The sequence below is a fragment of the Hyla sarda genome, chromosome 11 (assembly GCF_029499605.1).
Source record: "Hyla sarda isolate aHylSar1 chromosome 11, aHylSar1.hap1, whole genome shotgun sequence".
NCBI classification, from domain to species: Eukaryota; Metazoa; Chordata; class Amphibia; order Anura; family Hylidae; genus Hyla; species Hyla sarda.
The window spans coordinates 80415962-80439755 of record NC_079199.1 but is presented as its reverse complement, the minus strand read 5'-3'; the positions used below and the strand labels follow the sequence as shown (position 1 = coordinate 80439755).

Genomic DNA, 23794 nt, shown 5'->3' with positions numbered 1-23794 from the left:
CTCCTGCCATCAGTGGAGATCCAGGGGAGGGGAAATATACCTGCTCTGTTGTGTCCTATGTGTACACATATGGACCCCTTCACTGCCTTCCTATAGCAGTGTTTCCCAAGCAGTGCGCATCCAGCTGTTGAAAACCACAGCTCCCAGCATGCCCAGATAGCCAAAAGCTGTCTGGATATGCTGGGAGTTGTAGTTTTGCTATATCTGTATGCACCTGCTTGGGAAACACTGCCATACACACAGCGATCTCAACCTCCAGCTCAGCTCCTCCCCTGCTGGTCATGTGATCATAGACTCATACGGAGGCCTGCTGGGGTCAGAGGAAGGACCAGAGTGCAGGTGAACAGTGGGTGATGGCATGACAGGCAGGTTACATAGGTAACACTATAAATACTGTGCCCTGACCCCTGCCAATCCTCACCCCATTGTGAGTTCTAACCCTGTACTGTGTATATCCCTCTACTATGACATCACTGTGTGTATTATCTCTGTATGGTGACATCACTGTGGGTATTATACCTGTACTGTGACATCACTGTGTGCAGTTTCCCTGTACTATGACATCACTGTGTGTATTATCCCTGTACTGTGACATCACTGTGGGTATTATCCCTGTACTATGACATCACTGTGTGTATTATCCCTGTACTGTGACATCACTATGTGCAGTTTCCCTGTACTATGACATCAATGTGTGTATTATCCCTGTACTGTGACATCACTGTGTGTATTATCTCTGTATGGTGACATCACTGTGGGTATTATCCCTGTACTGTGACATCACTGTGTGCAGTTTCCCTGTACTATGACATCACTGTGTGTATTATCCCTGTACTGTGACATCATCATGTGTATTATCCCTGTACTGTGACCTCAATGGAGGAGATTTATCAAAACCTGTGCAGAGGAAAAGTTGCCCAGTTGCCCATAGCAACCAATCAGATCGCTTCTTTCATTTTTAACAAGGCCTCTGCAAAATGAAAGAAGCGATTTGATTGGTTGCTATGGGCAACTGGTCAACTTTTCCTTTGCACAGGTTTTGATAAATCTCCCCCAATGTGTGTATTATCTCTGTACGGTGACATCACTGTGTGTATTATCCTTGCACTGTGACATCACTGTGTGCATTATCACTGTACTGTGACATCACTGTGTGCATTATACTGTACTGTGACATCACTGTGTGTATTATCCCTCTACTGTGACATCACTGTGTGCATTATCACTGTACTGTGACATCACTGTGTGCATTATCACTGTACTGTAACATCACTGTGCGCATTATCACTGTACTGTGACATCACTGTGTGCATTATCACTGTACTGTGACATCACTGTGTGCATTATCCCTGTACTGTGACATCATCGTTTGTATTATCCCTGTACTGTGACATCACTGTGTGTATTATCTCTGTACGGTGACATCACTGTGTGTATTATCCCTGTACTGTGATATTGCTGTGTGTATTATCCCTGTACTGTGATGTTGCTGTGTGTATTATCCCTGTACTGTGACATCATCGTGTGTATTATCCCTGTACTGTGACATCACTGTGTGTATAATCCATGTACTGTGACATCACTGTTTGTATTATCCCTGTATTGTGACATCACTGTATATATTATCCCTGTATTGTTACATTATTGGGTGTTTCATCGCTGTACTGTGACATCACTGTGTGTATTATCTCTGTACGGTGACATCACTGTGTGTATTATCCCTGCACTGTGACATCACTGTATATATTATCCCTGTATTGTGACATTATTGGGTGTTTCAACGCTGTACTGTGACATCACTGTGCGTATTACCCCTGCACAGGTCAGGAGGCATTATCACTATATGTGAGGGTGAGGTATGGTGTATCATATAAGGTTTAATGTATGACAAGGTTATATTCAGAGGCGCAGTATGTAATAGTATCATATTCAGAGAGTGCAGTGTGTGGTAGTGTTATATATAGAGGATACAATCTGTGGCAGTATTATACTCAGAGGGTATAGTGTGTGGTATTATTATATTCCAAAGGTACATTGTGTGGTAGTATCATATTCAGAGGGTACAATGTGCAGTAGTATCATATTCAGAGAGCGCAGTGTGTGGTAGTGTTATATATAGGGGATACAATCTGTGGCAGTATTATACTCAGAGGGTATAGTGTGTGGTATTATTATATTCCAAAGGTACATTGTGCAGTAGTACCATTCAGAGGGTACAATGTGCAGTAGTATCATATTCAGAGAGTGCAGTGTGCAGTAGTATCATATTCAGAGAGCGCAGTGTGCAGTAGTATCATATTCAGAGAGCGCAGTGTGCAGCAGTATCATATTCAGAGAGCGCAGTGTGCAGTAGTATTATATTCAGAGAGCACAGTGTGCAGTAGTATCATATTCAGAGAGCGCAGTGTGCAGTAGTATCATATTCAGAGAGCGCAGTGTGCAGTAGTATCATATTCAGAGAGCAGAGTGTGCAGTAGTATTATATTCAGAGAGTACAGTGTGTGCCAGGTTTATATTCAGAGAGCGCAGTGTGCAGTAGTATCATATTCAGAGAGTGCAGTGTGCAGTAGTATTATATTCAGAGAGTACAGTGTGTGCCAGGTTTATATTCAGAGAGCACAGTGTGCAGTAGTATTATATTCAGAGAGCGCAGTGTGCAGTAGTATCATATTCAGAGAGTGCAGTGTGCAGTAGTACCATATTCAGAGAGCAGAGTGTGCAGTAGTTTAATATTCAGAGAGTGCAGTGTGTGCCAGGTTTATATTCAGAGAGCAGAGTGTGCAGTAGTATCATATTCAGAGAGTGCAGTGTGCAGTAGTATCATATTCAGAGAGCAGAGTGTGCAGTAGTATTATATTCAGAGAGTACAGTGTGTGCCAGGTTTATATTCAAAGAGCACAGTGTGCAGTACTATCATATTCAGAGAGTGCAGTGTGCAGTAGTATTATATTCAGAGAGTACAGTGTGTGCCAGGTTTATATTCAGAGAGCACAGTGTGCAGTAGTATTATATTCAGAGAGTACAGTGTGTGCCAGGTTTATATTCAGAGAGCACAGTGTGCAGTAGTATTATATTCAGAGAGTACAGTGTGTGGCAGGTTTATTTTCAGAGAGTGCAGTGTTCAGTAGTATTATATTCAGAGAGTACAGTGTGTGGCAGGTTTATTTTCAGAGAGTGCAGTGTTCAGTGGTATTATATTCAGAGAGTACAGTGTGTGGCAGGTTTATTTTCAGAGAGCGCAGTGTTCAGTAGTATTATATTCAGAGAGCGCAGTGTTCAGTAGTATTATATTCAGAGAGCACAGTGTGTAGTAGTATTATATATCTTGAGGGTACAGTGTGCGATTGTATTCTATTCAGAGGATAAAGTGTGTGGTAGTATTATTTTCAGAGAAGTCCGTGTTTGGCAGCATTATATTAATTATCATTTTCATATAGAGGATCAGACTCCGCTGACAAAGTAATGAACCAATGCCATCTGGGCGTCAAGTTCTGCAGAGAGAAGATTTAGCTGGACCCACTGGTATGTACCATCTGAATTAGATAAGGGAAGACTATAGAGAAGACGTCACCTGTAGTCACTGATGTCATTGTGTATTCTCCTCACTATAGAGAAGACGTCACCTGTAGTCACTGATGTCATTGTGTATTCTTCCTCACTATGAGAAAGGTGCAGGAAAAAAGTTGTGATCTTCTGTGGCGCTGCCTGTTTGAGATGGAGATGCAAGTTCAGTCACATATGGTAGAATCTTAATTATTGGGCCTGGAGTGCTGCAGATTTTCTGTGTATGTATGTATGTATGTGTATATATATATATATATATATATATATATATATATATATACACACACACACACATAAAACGTCCTCCTCTAGGAAACAGCACCCAACACGAAGTCCAGGTATTATGCAGACTACAAGCATTGCTTGAAAAAGGCTTGCTAGCCGAAACATCGCACTTTATGCTCTGATGCAAATAAAAACCTTGTAGCCTGCATAATACCTGGACTTCGTGTTGGGTGCTGTTTCCTAGAGGAGGAAGTTTTATGGGGATCCAGTGTGGCATACTGGGGGACACTTTGCACCGCACTAGAAGTCGTCCTGTGCTAGAATTTTCACGGTGATTCATATATATATATATATATATACATATACACACCATTGTTTCTCAGGGTGCCCCAAGCAGTTGCAAAACTGCAATTGGGCATGGTGGGAGTTGTAGTTTTGCAACAGCTGTAGGCACACTGGTTGGGAAACACTGATATTTACACACACAGACACACACATAGACCAATGTTTCTCAGGGTGCCTCTAGCTGTTGTAAAACTGCAATTGGGCATGCTGGGAGTTGTAGATTTGCAACAGCTGGAGGCACCCTGGTTGGGAAACGCTGATGTGTGTGTGTGTGTGTGTGTGTGTGTGTGTGTGTGTGTGTGTGTATATATATATATATATATATATATATATATATATATATATATATATAAAACGTGCATGTGTCAGAAATATCTACTGCATCTTCAGTCACGGTATGTTATTGCAGTGTTAGTCAAGGTATGGCAGTATTGTTGTGTTTTGGTATGGCATTGTTATTTAGTCACGGTATGGCGATATTGTTCTGTTTTGGTATGGCAGTGTTATTCAGTCACGGTATGGTGGTATGTTTCTGTTCTGGTATAGCGTTTTTATTCAGTCGCGGTATGGGGTTTTGTTCTGTTCTGGTATGGCAGTGTATGTGTATGGGGGCAGTGTATGTGTATGGGGCAGTGTATATGTGTATGGGGCAGTGTATATGTGTATGGGGCTGTGTATGTGTGTGTGGGGGCTGTGTATGTGTGTATGGGGGCTGTGTATGTGGGGGCTGTGTATGTGTATATGGGGGCTATGTATGAGTATATGGGGCTGTGTATGTGTGTGTGTGGGCTGTGTATGTGTGTGTGGGGGCTGTGTATGTGTATATGGGGGCTGTGTATGTGTGTGTGGGGGCTGTGTATGTGTGTATTTGGGGGGATGTGTAGATGGGGGCTGTGTATGAGTATATGGGGCTGTGTATGTGTGAGTGGGGGCTGTGTATGTGTATATGGGGGCTGTGTATGTGTATATGGGGGCTGTGTGTGTTTGTGTGGGGGCTGTGTATGTGTATATGGGGGCTGTGTATGTGAATATGGGGGCTGTGTATGTGTGTGTGTGGGCTGTGTATGTGTATATGGGGGCTGTGTATGTGTATATGGGGCTGTGTATGAGTATAGGGGGCTGTGTATGTGTATATGGGGGCTGTGTATGTTTGTGTGGGGGCTGTGTATCTGAATATGGTGGATGTGTATGTGTGTGTGTGGGCTGTGTATATGGGGGCTGTGTATGTGTATATGGGGCTGTGTATGTGTGTGTGGGGGCTGTGTATGTGTATATGGGGGCTGTGTATGTGTGTGTGGGGGCTGTGTATGTGTGTGGGGGCTGTGTATGTGAATATGGGGGCTGTGTATGTGTGTGTGGGGGCTGTGTATGTGTGTGGGGGCTGTGTATGTGAATATGGGGGCTGTGTATGTGTGAGTGGGGGCTGTGTATGTGTATATGGGGGCTGTGTATGTGTATATGGGGGCTGTGTATGTGAATATGGGGGCTGTGTATGTGTGTGTGTGGGCTGTGTATGTGTATATGGGGGCTGTGTATGTGTATATGGGGGCTGTGTATGTGTATATGGGGGCTGTGTTTTTGTGTGTGTGGGCTGTGTATGTGTGTGTGTGTGGGCTGTGTATGTGTGTGTGTGGGCTGTGTGTGTGTGTGTGGGCTGTGTATGTGTATATGGGGGCTGTGTATGTGTGTGTGGGGGCTGTGTATGTGTATATGGGGGCTGTGTATGTGTATATGGGGCTGTGTATGTGTGTGTGTAGGGGCTGTGTATGTGTGTGGGGGCTGTGTATGTGAATATGGGGGCTGTGTATGTGTGTGTGGGGGCTGTGTATGTGTGTGGTGGCTGTGTATGTGATAATGGGGGCTGTGTATGTGTGTGTGGGGGCTGTGTATGTGTGTGTGGGAGCTGTGTATGTGTGTATATGGGGGCTGTGTATGTGTATATGAGGGTTGTGTATGTGTATATTGGTCTGTGCATGTGTGTGTGGGGGCTGTGTATGTGTATATGAGGGATGTGTATATGGGGGGTTGTGTATGTGTATATGGGGGTTGTGTATGTGTATATGGCGGTTGTGTATGTGTATATGGGGCTGTGTATGAGTATAGGGGGCTGTGTATGTGTATATGGCGGTTGTGTATATGGGGGCTGTGTATGTGTGTGTGTGGGGGCTGTGGGGGAGAAATTGTGTTACAAATTTTGGGGGTCTTTATTTCCTTTTACCTCTTATGAAAATGAAAAGTATGGGGCAACACCAGCATGTTAGTGTAAAAAAAAAAAAAAATTGCGCTAACATACTGGTGTAGACCCCAACTTTACCATTTCATAAGGGGAAAATTGGTAGTGCAATTTCTTCCGAGTACGGAGATACTCCATATGTGGTCGTAAACTGTTTCCTTGAAATACGACGGATCTGTAGTGAGAGAGCGCCATGCGCATTTGAGGCCTGGATTAGGGATTTTCATAAGGGTTTACCCGGATGCAAGCGTTTCACTTGTCTCCTCCACCAAAAATGCTGTACGTCAGTTTTCCCCAAACAGGATGCCCCAGCTGTTGCAAAACTCCCAACATGACAGTCAATGGCTGTCCGGGAATACTGGAAGCTGGAGGCTCCGTTTTTGAAAAATTGCCGTACAAGGCGTTTTTTATTTTTATTGGGGGGGGTCGGAGACAGTGTAAGGGTGTAGTGTATATGTAGTGTTTTACTCTTCATTTAGGGTTAGTGTAGTGTAGTGTTTTTAGGGTACGTTCACCCAGGCGGGAATTTACAGTGAGTTTCCCGCTACAGCGGAAAATGTGCTGCATCTCAAACTTGAAGCAAGAAACTGCTGTATACCCCCGCCCGTTTGAATGTACACTGTACAGTCACGTGGGGGGGGGGGGTGGGGGGGGAAACTACGACTCCCAGCATGCACTGACAGACCGTGCATGCTGGGAGTTGTAGTTGTATGCAACAGCTGGAAGCTGGGATTGGGAAACACTGAGTTAGGTAACAGACTAACGAAGTGTTTCCGCACCACTGTCTGTTTCCTAACTCAGTGTTTCCTAACCCATGTGCCTTCAGTTGTTGCAAAACTACAACTCCCAGCATGCATGGTCTGTCAGTGCATGCTGGCAGTTATAGTTTTGCAACAGCAGGAGGCACACGGGTTGGGAAACACTGAGTTAGGATACATACAATGTTTCCCAACCAGTGTGCCTCCAGTTGTTGCAATACTACAACTCCCAGCATGCACAGACAGCCGAAGGGCATGTTGGGAGTCGTAGTTATGCAAGAACTGGAGGAGAACAATTTGGAGACCACTATGTAGTGGTCTCCAAACTATATCCCTCCAGATGTTGCAAGACTTCAACTCCAAGCATGCCCAGACTGCCCAGGCATGCTGGGAGTTGTAGTTTGGCAACATCTGAAGGGCCAGATGTTGCTGAACTACAACTCCTAGCATGCATGGACAGTCTTGGCATGCTTTGAATTGACATCTGGAGCGCTACAGTTTGGACACCACTGTATAGTGGTCTCCAAACAGTGCCCTTCCAGATGTTGCAAAACTACAACTTCCAGCATGCTGAGACTGCCCAGGCATGATGGGAGTTGTAGTTCTTAAACATCTGAAGGGCCAGATGTTACAGAACTACAACTCCCAGTATGCCTGGACAGTCTGGGCATGCTGAGAGTTGTAGTTTTGCAACCTCTGGAAGGACAGTGGTCGCAAAACTACAACTCCCAGCATGCCCAGACAGCCAAAGGCTGGAAGTTGTAGTTTTGAAACTCCTAGAAGCAACAGTGAAGATCACTTTACGGCAATCTTCACTGCTGCATCTGGGACATTGCCGCCACTTGCCTGCCTCCACTTGCCTGCCGTCTCCTGTCAACCACTGGTCCATCGTCCCTGGCCCCCGCGTGAACCCAGGTAACCGGCGCCGGCATTCCCCGCTGCATCCACTGCCCCCGCACTTTGCCGCCATCTTTCCCCGCTCTGCCCCGACATCCAGGGGCGGGCAGAGCGGGGGGAATTAACTTTCACCCCCGCCCCTGCGATTCGCCGGTCAGTCCTGACCGGCCAATCGCAGGGGATAGGAGGAGGTGGCACCCCTGCCACCTCGCTCCTATCCTTTAGGATGATCGGGGCTGTCTCTGACAGCTCCGATCATCCCTATTTTCCGGGCTTTTGGGTCATCAAAGACCCGATCAGCCCGGAATCGCCGCAAATCGACGATCTGAATTGATTGGCGATTTGCGGCGATAGCCGACATGGGGGGTCTAAGGACCCCCCAGGCATTTGCACAGGATGCCTGCTGAATGATTTCAGCAGGCATCCCGTTCCGATCCCCGTCTGGCTAGAGGCAGGGGTCGAAATTCTCACAGGCGTACAGGTACGCCCTTGGTCCTTAACCCCCCCCTGACCACTGTCACTTTAAGCATTAATAACTCTGGGATGCTTTTACTTATAAATTTGTTTTTACGTGACATATTCTACTTCATGGTAGTGGTAAATTTTCGTCGATACTTGCATCATTTCTTGGTGAAAAATTTGAAAATTTGATGAAAAATTTGAACATTTTGCATTTTTCTAACTTTGAAGCTCTCTGCTTGTAAGGAAAATAGACATTCCAAATACATTATATATTGATTCGCATATACAATATGTCTACTTTATATTTTCATCATAAAGTTGACATGTTTTTACTGTTGGAAGACATCAGAGGGCTTCAAAGTTCAGCAGCAATTTTCCAATTTTTCGCAAAATTTTCAAAATCCGAATTTAGGGACCAGTTCAGTTTTGAAGTGGATTTGAAGGGCCTTCATATTAGAAATACCCCATAAATGACCCAATTATAAAAACTGCACCCCTCAACGTTTCCAAAATGACATTCAGTAAGTGTGTTAACCCTTTAGGTGTTTCACAGGAATAGCAGCAAAGTGTAGGAGAAAATTCAAAATCTTCATTTTTTTCAGTCGCATGTTCTTGTAGACTCAGTTTTTGAATTTTTACAAGTGGTAATAGGAGAAAAAGCCCCACAAAATTTGTAACCCAATTTCTCTCGGGTAAGGAAATACCTCATATGTGTATGTCAAGTGTTCGGCAGGCGCAGTAGAGGGCTCAGAAGGGAAGGAGCGACAATGGGATTTTAGAAAGTGAATTTTGCTGAAATGGTTTTTGGGGGCATGTCATATTTAGAAAGCCCCTATGGTGCCAGAACAGCAGAAAACCCCACATGGCATACCATTTTGGAAACTTTACCCCTCAAGGCACGTAACAAGGGGTCCAGTTAGCCTTAACATCCCACAGGTGTTTGACGACTTTTCGTTAAAATCGGATGTGTAAATGAAAAAAAAAATTTTTTTTCACTAAAGTGCAGTTTTTTCCCCAAATTTACCATTTTTACAAAGGGTAATGGGAGAAAATGCCCCCCAAAATTTGTAACCCCATCTCTTCTGAGTATGGAAATACCCTACGTTAGGACGTAAAATGCTCTGCTGGCGAACTACAATGCTCAGAAGAGAAGGAGCGCCATTGAGCTTTTGGAAAGAGAATTCGTTTGGAATGGTAGTCAGGGGCCGTGTGCGTTTACAAAGCCCCCCGTGGTGCCAGAACGGTGGACCCCCCCACATGTGACCCCATTTTGGAAACTACACCCCTCACAGAATTTAATAAGGGGTGCAGTGAGTATTTACACCCCACTGGCGTTTGACAGATCTTTGGAACAGTGGGCTGTGCAAATGAAAAATAACATTTTTCATTTTCACAGACCACTGTTCCAAAAATCTGTCAGACACCTGTGGGGCGTAAATGCTCACTGCACCCCTTAATACATTACGTGAGGGGTTTAGTTTCCAAAATGGGGTCACATGTGGGGGGGTCCATTGTCCTGGCACTATGGGGGCTTTGTAAACACGTTGCCTTCAATTCCAGACAAATTTTCTCTTCAAAATCCCAATGGTGCTCCTTCTCTTCTGAGCATTGTAGTTTGCCCGCAGAGCACTTTACATCCACCTATGGGGTATTTTCTTACTCAGAAGAAATGGGGTTACAAATTTTGGGGGGCTTTTTTCCTATTTTCTCTTGTGAACATGAAAAATTTAAGGTAACACCAGCATTTTAGTGAAAATTTTTTTTTTTCCCTTTTTCCCATCCAATTTTCAGGAATATTTGGCAAACACCTGTGGGGTGTTAAGGCTCACTATACCCCTTGTCACGTTCCGTGAGGAGTGTAGTTTCCAAAATGGGGTCACATGTTGGTATTAATTTTTTTGCGTTTATGTCAGAACAGCTGTAAAATCAGCCACCCCTGTGCAAATCACCAATTTAGGCCTCAAATGTACATAGTGCGCTCTCAATCCTGAGCCTTGTCGTGCACCCGCAGAGCACTTTACGCCCCACATATGAGGTATTTCCGTACTCAGGAGAAATTGCGTTACAAATTTTGGGGTCTTTTTTTCCTTTTACTGCTTGTGAAAATAAAAAGTATGGGGCAACACCAGCATGTTAGTGTAAATTTTCTTATTTTTTTTACACTAACAGGCTGGTGTAACCCCCAACTTTTCCTTTTCATAAGGGGTAAAAGGAGAAAAAGCCCCCCAAAATTAGTAGTGCAATTTCTCCCGAGTACGGAAATACCCCATATGTGGCACTAAACTGTTTCCTTGAAATACGACAGGGCTCCAAAATGAGAGAGCGCCATGCGCATTTGAGTACTAAATTAGGGATTGCATAGGGGTGGACATAGGGGTATTCTACGCCAGTGATTCCCAAACAGGGTGCCTCTAGCTGTTGCTAAACTCCCAGCATGCCTGGACAGTCAGTGGCTGTCCAGAAATGCTGGGAGTTGTTGTTTTGCAACAGCTGGAGACTCCGTTTTGGAAACACTGCCGTACAATACGTTTTACATTTTTATTGGGGGGGGGGGGGGGGGCAGTGTAAGGGGGTGTATATGTAGTGTTTTACCCTTTATTATGTGGTAGTATAGTGTAGTGTTTTTAGGGTACATTCGCACTGGCGTGTTACTGTGAGTTCCCGCTAGGAGTTTGCGCTGCGGCGAAAAATTTGCCGCAGCCCAAACTTGAAGCAGGAAACTTACTGTAAACCTGCCCATGTACCCTGTACGTTCACATGGGGGGGGGGGGGGGGGGGCAAACCTTCAGCTGTTTCTAAACTACATCTCCCAGCATGTACTGACAGACCGTGCATGCTGGGAGTTGTATTTTTTTAACAGCTGGAGGCACACTGATTGGAAAACCTTCAGTTAGGTTTTGTTACCTAACTCAGGATTTTCCAACCAGTGTGCCTCCAGCTGTTGCAAAACTACAACTCCCCAGCATGTACTGATCACCGAAGAGCATGCTGGGAGATGTAGTTATGCAACAGCTGGAGGTACTTAACTACAACTTCCGGCATGCTGAGACAGCTGTTTGCTGTTTGGGCATGCTGGGATTTGCAGTTTTGCAACATCTGGAGTGCTACAGTTTATAGAACACTGCACAGTGAGCTCCAAACTGTGACCCTCCAGATGTTGCAAAACTACAAATCCCAGCATGCCCAGACAGCAAACAGCTGTTTGGGAATGCTAGGAGTTGTAGTTTTGCAAGATCTGGAGGGATACAGTTTAGAGACCACTGTATAATGGTCTCAAACTTCAGTCCTCCAGCTGTTGCAAAACTAGATATTCCAGCATGCCCAAACAGCTGTCTGGGCATGCTGGGAGTTGTAGTTTTGCAACATCTGGAGGGCTACAGGTTAGAGACCACTGTATAATGGTCTCAGACTGTAGCCCTCCAGATGTTGCTAGGCAACTTACCGGCTTCCGTAGGATCCAGGGAGCCGTCCTCTTCTGCCGCACGACATCGCCGATCACCGTCGCACGCAGCCTCCGGATCGGTAAGTGGATCTTCGGCGCCGGTCCCCGCCGGTTTCTCCGTTCTGCGCCGCTTATTGTGGGTGGGCAGGACGGGGAAAACGAAAGTTAACCCCCCCGCCCCCGATCTGCTATTGGTGGTCGCCACCAATATTGGTGACCACCAATAGCAGGGATAGGAGGGGTGGCACCCCTGCCACCTCACTCCTATCACTTCATGGGGATCGCAGGTGTCTTAGTCACCATAGACCTGTATGACCCGGAATCGGCGCAAATCGCAAGTGTGAATTCACTTGTGATTTGCGCCGATTGCCGACATGGGGGGGGGTCTAATGACCCCCCTGGGCATTTGCACGGGGTGCCTGTTGATTGATATCAGCAGTCACCCCGGTCCGGTCCCCACCCGGCGCACAGCAGGGACCAAAATTCCCACAGGCGTATAGATACGCCCTTTGTCCTTAAGTACCAGGACGCAAGGGCGTATGCATACACCCTTTGTCCTTAAGTAACAGGACGCAAGGGCGTATGCATACGCCCTTCGTCCCCAACAGATTAAGTACCAGGACTCAAGGGCGTACCCATACGCCCGTGGTCCCCAACAGGTTAAAAAAGCCACCTGATTGGTTGCTATGGACAACTTCTCCACTTTTCCTCTCACAGGTTTTCATAAATCTCCCCCAGTATGTGGGAATATTCACAAATTTTTAGGGCAGTTTTACAGTATTCAGAATAGGGTATATTTGATTATAGCAGAGTGTGGCGCAGTTACATACTTTGCAGCACAGTGTTTTACTGCACTACCCTCTGCTGTAATCTAATTAAAAATGCATAATTAGAAAAATCAATTGGGGGGGGGGGGGGGGCCCTGGGGGCAGACTCAGGGACAGGCCACTAGGTTGAAGCGAACCCCGGCCTTTACCTGTGTAAGGGGGCCAGAAATCTCTGATGGCAGCCCTGTCTCCTACCCTATATATAGAGGATAACTTTTAAAGATTGCACTTACACCACTACCATCAGGTGTTGCACCAACTGGCCTCAACATATGCATGGAGCTGTAGGTGGGCATTTGCCAGGACCTTAGGCGCTCCTCAGTATGACATGATGAGATTGTGGCATAAAGATGCAGAATTCTTTCCCCTTATTCATCAGCTTTAGCCATCTAGCTTCGAAGAAATATTCTATACATTGACCAATATTATGGCCTGAAAGTTTAGCTCAGACTTTGTGCTCCTAGATCAGTGTTTCCCAACCAGGGTGCCTCCAGCTGTTGCAAAACTACAACTCCCAGCATGCATGGACAGCCTTTGGCTGTCTGGGCATGCTGGGAGTTGTAGTTTTGCACAGCTGGAGGCACCCTGGTTGGGAAACACATTTCTCTGGAAGCCATTCATGGTACCAGACAGTTTCCCCCACATGGTAGTCAGTAGCAGTGCCCTTCCCCTCCCCCTCCTGGATGCTTACCTTCTGCGGCTCTTTTACCCTCTTCCCAGCGGCTCCGGCGGCGGGGGCTTCCTTAGCATGGGCTCTTCCTTTCTCTTCCTCTGTGCTCCGGCATCTGATGAAGTCACTCGTTCGCAGAAGCAGGAAGAGCTCAGCCTGGCCTCTTGTGTTCTCTGGCTAACTTGAGCCAGCGAGCACAAGAGTGATTGACAGGGTGAGGAGCCAATGGCTCTGTCAAACCTTCCACCGAGCACCGCATTTAACTACAGACGCCTCATTAAGAGGCATTTACAGTTAAATGCGGGACATGTGGGGGCCAATAGCGGGAATGTCCTTCCGGATCTGGGATGGTTGGGAGGTATGGTTATAGGGCTCAGAATATGGAGATTTAATATAGAAAATAAAAGGAGAAGCACAAGAAATGAAAATGCACAGCATTCTAAAAGAATTAAAGGGGTTATCCACCATAAGGTGATTTTAGTACGTACCTGCCAGACAGTAATGGACATGCTTAGGAAGGATCTGCGCTTGTCTTGGGGCTAAATGGCTATGTTGTGAGATTACCATAACACTGTGGCTAGCTTTTTGTGAACTGGTATTTCCTGTTTGAGTTTTCTTCTTTGCCTACAAATCCTATAATTCCATTTTCCTCCCTCCCACACATCAGCCACCCGACCCATTAAAACATAAATGAGCTGCATCCATTCAAAAGACCTGTGTTTTCAATCAGGGTGCCTACAGCTGTTGCATTAGTTGCAGATTGAGCTCACTCCCACCAAGCGATTGCTCAAGCCATTGAAGCAGACAGGCTCCCTGTCATCAGCTGACTAGTGATTGCAACCTGGGAAAAATCTGAGACAACAGTCATTTTGTATGCTGTTTAAAAATAAATCAAATAAGAAAACCTATATATTATGAACTACACTAACTTTACAGCCCCTGTAGCATAGTCAAATAAAAAAAAAATCCCGGAATACCCCTTTAAGGGGTTATCCAGATGCTAAAAAAACTTTATATATTGTTAGGGGTGACATGAAAGTAAAACAAAACATATATTTATGTAAACGAAGAAAGTAGAAACTGATCCAGCACTTGGATAAAAAGTTGCAGCTTTATTTTGGTCCGAATCCGACAAACAAACTTTCCACGGTAAAACCGACACCCTCCCTTGTCATACGCGTTTCAAGAGCATGCGCTCTCTTCCTCATATATTTATGTACCTGACTCCCTGTCATCTGGTCTCCATCAGCTCTATCTACCTAATTCTGAGACAAGCTCTTCTTGAATCTGATTGTCTGAGCCTCGACACTAGGGGGAAGAGTGTTTCCCTTAAGTAGGAAGTAGGTAAAGTAGTGGGGGACTAGATAGCATCACAGCAGGGTGATTGCAGGATGGGGTAAGGGGGGATTTGTGATCCGTTGTGCTCCACCATGTTGTTTCAGCTCCCCAAGAAGGAGCGAGTGCAGCACCAGATCCCGGCTCCCAGTCCTGTGCACTAAAAGACTTGTATTGTAGGCTGCAGGTCCTGGCAGGTGTACAGAACAGGAGCAATAGCTCTGCACTGGAATGTACAAACCGTGGACTCCACAGTGCCAGGACCCTTACACTACAAATCATTCTTTGGTCTTGGCAGTTTAGAGCCCATGTTGTGTACATTCAAGTAGTCATCCCTTACACTTGCAGGGTGCTGTAAGAGATCTGACAACATCCTACTCTGAAATCACACAATCAGCTCCAGCTCACCCCCTATGTAAATCACAGCCCCTCACTGCAGCATCAGAACACAGTATTGTAATGAAGGGTATGCTCATCTGACAGATTCACTGTCAGTCAGAGAGGATCCAAAAACCTTCATATCTCGAGAATGGGGGAGGAAGAATTTTTTTTAACTAAGAACACCGGTAGATTTAGGGCGCCCTAAGATTTTAAGGGATATTAAAAAGTCACAATGTCTGGGGAGGCCACAGGTCCTAGAGAACAGTGGACGTTACTGTACACTCTGGCTGCATGGTACTTGGCGCACCAGGACGTACATGTATGTCCTGAGTCTCTACTGGATTATGAATCGAGCGCAGTAGCTGTTTACTTTATAGAGCTGCGGCTAATGGCAGACATCAGCCATCATGCTGATACCCTATATTAACCCTTCAGATGCCATGATCAATACTGATCACGGCTTCTGAAGCATAACAGAGAATATGAGGCCACCATATCACCATCAGACCACCCACTGCACAATCTCTGGGGTATAATGAGTCAAGATGGCAGCCAAATCTCCTCTCACCTGCTCCTGGCCCACTTTGGCAATCTTTTTCTGGCAGACCAAAGAAGCAGATCTCCGATATTACTTATCACTGCTATGCCTATGCATAATCTAATGACTGCTATAAATATTCTCCAATGGAGTTAAGAGGAAAAAAAAAATGTTTATATAAGTAAAAAAGCTTCCACCCCAATGAAATAATAAATAACCCTCTTTTCCATTTTACAAGTGAAAAAAATTAGATTAACAAAAATATTTGGTATTGCCGCGTGTGGAAATGTCCAAACTATTAAAATAAAATGTAACCCCCCTTAAGGACATTGGGATTTTTGATTTTTTTCCTCTTTGCTTTGTAATAGCCTTTTACATTTTACACCTACAAACTCATAAAAGGCTCCTTTTTTGGCTTCACTAACTGTACTTTGTAATAACATCACAAATGTTATCACAAAATCTACTATGAAACAAAAAAATAAATATTTGTGGGGCAAATAAATTCTATTTTGTAAATTTTGGGGGCTTCTGTTTCTAATAATGACACATTCAATGACACTGACCTTACGGTTTTCTTAATGTCATATTTTAATAGTTCAGACATTTACGCACACAGTGATACCACATAATTTGAAACCTTAACCCCTTAAGGACCGAGCCCTTTTTCACCTTAAGGACCAGAGCATTTTTTGCAATTCTGACCACTGTCACTATAAACATTAATAACTCTGGAATGCTTTTAGTTATCATTCTGATTCCGAGATTGTTTTTTCGTGACATATTCTACTTTAACTTAGTGGTAAAATTTTATGGTAACTTGCATCCTTTCTTGGTGAAAAATCCCAAAATTTGATGAAAAAAATGAAAATTTTGCATTTTTCTAACTTTGAAGCTCTCTGCTTGTAAGGAAAATGGATATTCAAAATAAAAAATTTTTGGGTTCACATATACAATATGTCCACTTTATGTTTGCATCATAACATTTATGAGTTTTTACTTTTGGAAGACACCAGAGGGCTTCAAAGTTCAGCAGCAATTTTGAAATTTTTCACAAAATTTTCAAACTCGCTATTTTTCAGGGACCAGTTCAGGTTTGAAGTGGATTTGAAGGGTCTTCATATTAGAAATACCCCATAAAAGACCCCATTATAAAAACTACACCCCCCAAAGTATTCAAAATGACATTCAGTAAGTGTATTAACCCTTTAGGTGTTTCACAGGAATAGCAGCAAAGTGAAGGAGAAAATTCAAAATCTTCATTTTTTACATTCGCATGTTCTTGTAGACCCAATTTTTGAATTTTTGCAAGGGATAAAAAGGAGAAAATTTTTACTTGTATTTGAAACCCAATTTCTCTCGAGTGAGCACATACCTCATATGTCTATGTTAATTGTTCAGTGGGCGCAGTAGAGGGCTCAGAAGGGAAGGAGCGACAAATGGTTTTGGGGGGGCATGTCACCTTTAGGAAGCCCCTATGGTGCCAGGACAGCACAAAAAAAAAACTTGGCATACCATTTTGGAAACTAGACCCCTCAGGGAACGTAACAAGGGGTAAAGTGAACCTTAATACCCTACAGGTGATTCACGACTTTTGCATATGTAAAAAAAATTTAAACATTTTTACCTAAAATGCTGGGTTTCCCAAAAATTTAATGTTTTTAAAAAGGGTAATAGCAGAAAATACCCCCCAAAATTTGAAGCCCAATTTCTCCCGATTCAGAAAACACCCCATATGGGGGTGAAAATTGCTCTGCTGGCGCACTACAGGTCTCAGAAGAGAAGGAGTCACATTTGGCTTTTTGAAAGCAAATTTTGCTCTGGGGGCATGCCGCATTTAGGAAGCCCCTATGGTGCCAGAACAGCAAAAAAAAACACATGGCATACCATTTTGGAAACTAGACCCCTTGGGGAACGTAACAAGGGGTAATGTGAACCTTAATACCCTACAGGTGTTTCACGACTTTTGCATATGTGAAATTTTTATTTATTTTTTTACCTAAAATGCTTGGTTTCCCAAAATTTTTACATTTTTAAAAAGGGTAATAGCAGAAAACACCCCCCAAAATTTGAAGCCCAATTTCTCCCGATTCAGAAAACACCCCATATGGGGGTGAAAAGTGCTCTGCTGGCGCACTACAGGTCTCAGAAGAGAAGGAGTCACATTTGGCTTTTTGAAAGCAAATTTTGCTCTGGGGGCATGCCGCATTTAGGAAGCCCCTATGGTGCCAGGACAGCAAAAAAAAAAAAACACATGGCATACCATTTTGGAAACTAAACCCCTCGGGGAACGTAATAAGGGGTTAAGTGAACCTTTATACCCCACAGGTGTTTCATGACTTTTGTATATGTAAAAAAAAAAAAATATTTTTAACCTAAAATGCTTGTTTTCCCAAAAATTTTACATTTTTAAAAAGGGTAATAGCAGAAAATACCCCCCAAAATTTGAAGCCCAATTTCTCCCGAGTACGGCGATACCCCATATGTGGCCCTAAACTGTTGCCTTGAAATACGACAGGGCTCCAAAGTGGGAGCGCCATGCGCATTTGAGGCCTTAATTAGGGACTTGCATAGGGGTGGACATAGGGGTATTCTACGCCAGTGATTCCCAAACAGGGGGCCTCCAGCTGTTGTAAAACTCCCAGCATGCCTAGACAGTCAGTGAGCTATCTGGCAATACTGGGAGTAGTTGTTTTGCAACAGCTGGAGGCTCCGTTCTGGAAACAGTGGCGTACCAGACGTTTGTCATTTTTATTGGGGAGGGGGGCTGTGTAGGGGTATGTGTATATGTAGTGTTTTTTACTTTTTATTTTATTTTGTGTTAGTGTAATGTTTTTAGGGTACAATCGCACGGGCGGGGGTTCACAGTAGTTTCTCGCTGGCAGCTTGAGCTGCAGCAGAAAATTTGCCGCAGCTTAAACTTGCAGCCGGATACTTACTGTAATCCTCCGCCCATGTGAGTGTACCCTGTACATTCACATTGGGGGGGGAACATCCAGCTGTTGCAAAATTACAACTCCCAGCATGTACGGTCTAGCAGTGCATGCTGGGAGTTGTAGTTTTGCAACAGCTGGAGGCTCAGTTTTGGAAACAGTGACGTACCAGACGTTTTTCATCTTTATTGGGGAGGGGGGCTGTGTAGGGGTATGTGTATATGTAGTGTTTTTTACTTTTTATTTTATTTTGTGGTAGTGTAGTGTTTTTAGGGTACAGTCACACGGGCGGGGGGTTCACAGTAGTTTCTCGCTGGCAGTTTGAGCAGCGGCAGAAAATTTGCCGCAGCCCAAACTTGCAGCCGGATACTTACTGTAATCCTCCGCCCATGTGAGTGTACCCTGTACATTCACATTGGGGGGGGGGGGAAACATCCAGCTGTTGCAAAACTACAACTCCCAGCATGTACGGTCTATCAGTGCATGCTGGGAGTTGTAGTTTTGCAACAGCTGGAGACACACAGGTTGTGAAACACCGAGTTTGGTAACAAACTCAGTGTTTTGCAACCAGTGTGCCTTCAGCTGTTGCAAAAGCTACAACCCCCAGCATGTACGGACAGCGGAAGGGCATGCTGGGTCTTGTAGTTATGCAACAGCCGGAGGCATACTACATTGGCTGGGGATGCTGGGGATTGTAGTTATGCAACAGCTGGAGACACACTGGTTTGCTACTTAACTCAGTGTGCCTTCAGCTGTTGCAAAACTACAACTCTCAGCAGTCACGACAGCCAACGGGCATGCTGGGAGTTGTAGTTATGCAACCACCAGATGCACCACTACAACTCCCAGCATGCACTTTAGCTGATTGTGCAAGCTGGGAGTTGTAGTTACACAACAGCTGAAGGTACACTTTTCCATAGAAAGAATGTGCCTCCAGCTGTTGCAAAACTACAAGTCCCAGCATGCCCATAAGGGCATGCTGGGAGTTGTGGTGGTCTGCCTCCTGCTGTTGCATAACTACAGCTCCCAGCATGCCCTTTTTGCATGCTGGGATCTGTTGCTAAGCAACAGCAGGAGGCTGTCACTCACCTCCTGCTGCTGCTCAGGGAACAGGTCAGTCCCGCCGCCGCTGTCGCTCCTGGGGCCCCGATCCCAACAGGGACGCCGGGGATCGGGGTCCCCAGCACCCGGGGTCTTCTGCCCGCACCCGCACCAGTGCCACCTCACCCCTGCTGGCTCTGGCTGATCAGCCAGTAATTCCGGGTCATCGGGTCACTGGAGACCCCATTGACCCGGAATCCGCCGCAGATCGCTGGACTGAATTTTCCAGCGATCTGCGGCAATCGCCGACATGGGGGGACATAATGACCCCCCTGGGCGATATGCCGGGATGCCTTCTGAACGATTTCAGCAGGCATCCGGCCCCGGCTCCCCTCTGGGGAGGGGGCCGGAAATGCTCAGGGCGTATCCATCCCTCGGTCCTTAAGCACTTGGAAACGGGGGCGTATGGATACGCCCTATGTCCTTAAGGGGTTAAGAACTCTTAAGGGCAATTTTCATTCTTTCCTCCTCCCCTTCTAAAAATCATAACGCGTTCAATTTTGCACCTACAGACCCATATGAGGGCTTTTTATTTGCGCCAATAAGTTTACTTTATAATGACATCACTTATTTTGTAACATAATCTGCGGCAAAACAAAAAAAAAACTTATTTGTGGGGTGAAATAAAAAATTAAAAAAAAGACCATTTAGCAACTTTTTAAGGCTTTCGTTTCTACGCAGTGCACCTTTCGGTAAAAAAGACACCCTTAAAAAAAATTATAATTACATGCACCAAAATTAGTATGTTTAACCCCTTTTAAGGACCAAGTCCAGTTTGACCTTAAGAACAATGCTAATTTTGTTTTTGCATTTTCATTTTTTTCCTCCTCGCCTTCTAAAATCCATAACTCTTTTATATTTCCATCCACAGTCCCATATGAGGGCTTGTTTTTCTGCGTGACCAATTGTACTTATAAAAGCTCCTCTCATTTTACCATAAAATGTACGATGAACCCAAAAATACAGTTTTTTAGTGAGGAAATTTTAATAAAAAACACAATTTTGCTAATTTTGGAGGGTTTCGTTTTCACATTGTACACTTTACAGTAAAAATTAAGTTTCTTCATTCTTTGGGTCAATACAATTAAAATGATGCCCATCTTTACATACCTTTCTATTATTGTGTTCGTAGGAGATACAGACTGTCGTGTCCGGCACTGCAAGGGTGTAGTGCGTAGATTGCACTGGTAGCACACACAGTTTGATTGGCGTGAGGTTAAAGAGGCTGCTAAAACTGGTAGTGCAGGTAGAAGAGCACAAAGCGCTACTGTAATATGCAGAGAGAGGAACCGCACTCACCTGTGTATCCGTGCAGAAAGTCTTTATTCCATCAGTTTTTATTCCATAAATATTTTTAGTTACACAGTTTTTTTTTTTTATGGGTAAAGGGGGATGATTTTATTAGGGAAAGGGTTAAATCATCTTTATCCACTTTTTTTTTTGTTGCAATGTTATAGCCCCCATAGGGGCTACATACACACAGGGCTACATGAGGGCTCATATTAGGGGAGGGGCTTATTCACATATATTAACTTTTTTTTAAGCCCCATAGGGGGCTATACCATGCAATCTTTTGATTGCATACACTGTTCAATGCAATGCAATAGCATAGCATCTATCAGTGTTATCAGTGCTCTACTGCTTCAGCCTGCATGGACGGCTGGGAGCAACAGAGGACCGATCGTCCAGCGAGGAGGCAGGTAAGGACCCTCCACTGTCCATTTAGCTGATTGAGACATCGCGATTTCATCGCAATAGTCCCGATCAGCTCCGCTGAGCTGCCAGGATGCTTTCAATTTCATTTTAGATGCCGCAATCAACTTTGATTGCGGTGTCTAGAGGGTTAATGCCGGACTTTTGGCCCCAATAAGGGGTCTGGGCAGGCGCCTTCGCGGAACAAGACGGCTCCCTCGTTCCGGGCGCGCCCGTCTTGGAAATCAGACACCAACCGTTCCGGACGTTTTGTGGCCAAATAGGGCAACCGCAAACCCACTTCCGCATGAAGTGATGCCCCCACCCGCAGATTTTTTTCTCCGGTGTAAGGTCGTCTCTTACTTCTTCGAGACATCTGGACCACACACATTCAGGACTCTTGGGTCAGGGACGTGGTGTCCAACGGATACCGAATCGAATTTGCCTCCCTTCCGAGGGATCGATTTTTTTCAGTCCCGGGCCCCCCGGTCTCCTTCTCTGGCGAAGCAGTTTCGGGAGGCCCTCCAGTCCCTACTTCTCCAAGTAGTTATTGTCCCCGTCCCTCCAGGGGAACGTTTTTTCTATTCCAATCTTTTTGTGGTCCCCAAGAAGGGCGGTTCTGTGTGGCCAATCTTGGACCTCAAGCGTCTCAACCGTCATCTTCTCATCCGCCACTTCCGAATGGAATATCTCCAATCAGTAGTGGCATCCATCGAACAAGGGGAGTTTCTTTCTTCGGTGGACATCAAGGATGCCTACCTCCATGTTCCAATATTTCCCGGCCATCAGCGGTACCTCCGCTTTGCGGTTCCGGAGGGGTATTTTCAATTCGTAGACCTCCCCTTTGGTCTGGCCACTGCTCCTCGGGTCTTTACCAAGATCCTTGCGCCAGTGATAGCCCTGTTGCGGTCGAGAGGAGTCTCAGTGATCCCTTACCTGGACGACCTTCTCATCAAGGCTCCCACCAGAGTCCAGACTCTGGAGAATGTGGATCTCACTCTCCAGACCTTGGATCGCTTCGGGTGGATGGTCAACCGGGACAAGTCTGACCTCTATCCCACCCAGTCTCTGATCTTCTTGGGACTTCAATTCAACAAGGCCATCTGCCCGGATTTGCCTTCTGCCGGACAAACGTCTGACTCTCCTGTCAGTAGTCCTCTCCCTTCGGGCCCAGGTCCCAGTTTCCATCCACATTTGCATGGAAGTCTTGGGTCGGATGGTAGCGGCCATGGAGGCCGTACCCTTTGCCCAGTTTCATTACCGCCCCCTTCAACTGGCGATTCTCTCTCGATGGGACAGATCTCCTCTGTCTCTCGATCGCAAGATTGCTCTCCCTTGTTGGATCCGTCAGTCTCTGCTCTGGTGGCTCCGCTCCCCCCTTCTTCTTCAGGGGCGATCATTTCTTCCCCTCCACTGGCAGGTAGTTACAACAGTTGCCAGTCTGTTGGGCTGGGGCGGTGTGTTCAGGGACTAAACGGTTCAAGGCCTCTGGTCTCCCCGGGGTGCCCTTCTTCCGATAAACATCTTGGAACTGAGGGCGATTCTTCTTTGTCTTCTTCATTGGGAGTCCCTGCTTCAGACCCGCCCTGTCCGCGTCCAGTCAGACAACGCCACGGCCGTAGCGTACATAAATTGGCAAGGCGGCACTCGCTGCTCGGCAGCCATGGCCGAGGTGACAAAGATTCTCATCTGGGTGGAAAACAAGGTTCCGGCCATTTAGGCAATTTACATTCCGGGTGTGCTCAACTGGGAAGCGGATTTCCTCAGCCGGTCCTCAGCCGACCCCGGCGAGTGGACCTTCATCCAGAGGTCTTCGCGCAGATCTGCGACCTCTGGGGCATTACAGACGTGGACCTCTTCGCGTCTCGGCACAATCGGAAGATTCTTCCATTTGTTTCAAAGTCCCGGGACCCCCTGACTCTAGCCGTGGACGCCATAGTGATTCCTTGGGCAGGGTTTGCCCTGCCCTATCTGTTCCCTCCCCTTCTGCTCCTTCCCAGGGTTCTGAGGAAGCTCAAAGCGGAGGACATTCCCGCCATACTGGTAGCTTCAGATTGGCCCCGAAGGACGTGGTACTCCGACGTGGTCAGGCTCCTGGACGACTCTTCGCTGCGCCTTCCACTTCGTCCGGACCTGCTGTCTCAGGGTCCTCTTTGCCACCCCAATTTACATTTGACAGCGTGGCGGATGAGACCGCGGTTTTGAGAGCCCACGGTTTCTCTTCCCAAGTCATTCGCACCATGCTCAGGGCTCGTAAGCCCTCCTCGGCGAAAATTTACAGTCTTATTTTCGTTAGTGTGAAGCTCAGGTCTTGTCTCCTGTTACTTTTTCTGTTCCCCGTCTTATCTCCTTCTTGCAGTCGGGATTGGGTTGTCTCTCAGTTCCCTTAAG

At 45.7% G+C, this 23794-nt stretch overlaps 1 protein-coding gene and 1 long non-coding RNA gene across 2 annotated transcripts in view; both read right to left on the bottom strand.

The window, feature by feature from the left end:
• The window catches only part of LOC130295706 (uncharacterized), a 38284-nt gene extending 21848 nt beyond the window's left edge, over window positions 1-16436 (bottom strand). Inside the window, exon 1 of the long non-coding RNA XR_008848962.1 lies at window positions 13445-16436. This is a non-coding gene — a long non-coding RNA (uncharacterized LOC130295706). The remainder of the gene's footprint in view (window positions 1-13444) is intronic.
• Window positions 1-23794, bottom strand: part of LOC130295703 (uncharacterized) — a 452773-nt gene that overhangs the window by 44318 nt on the left and 384661 nt on the right. The gene's annotated exons all lie outside the window — the stretch shown is intronic.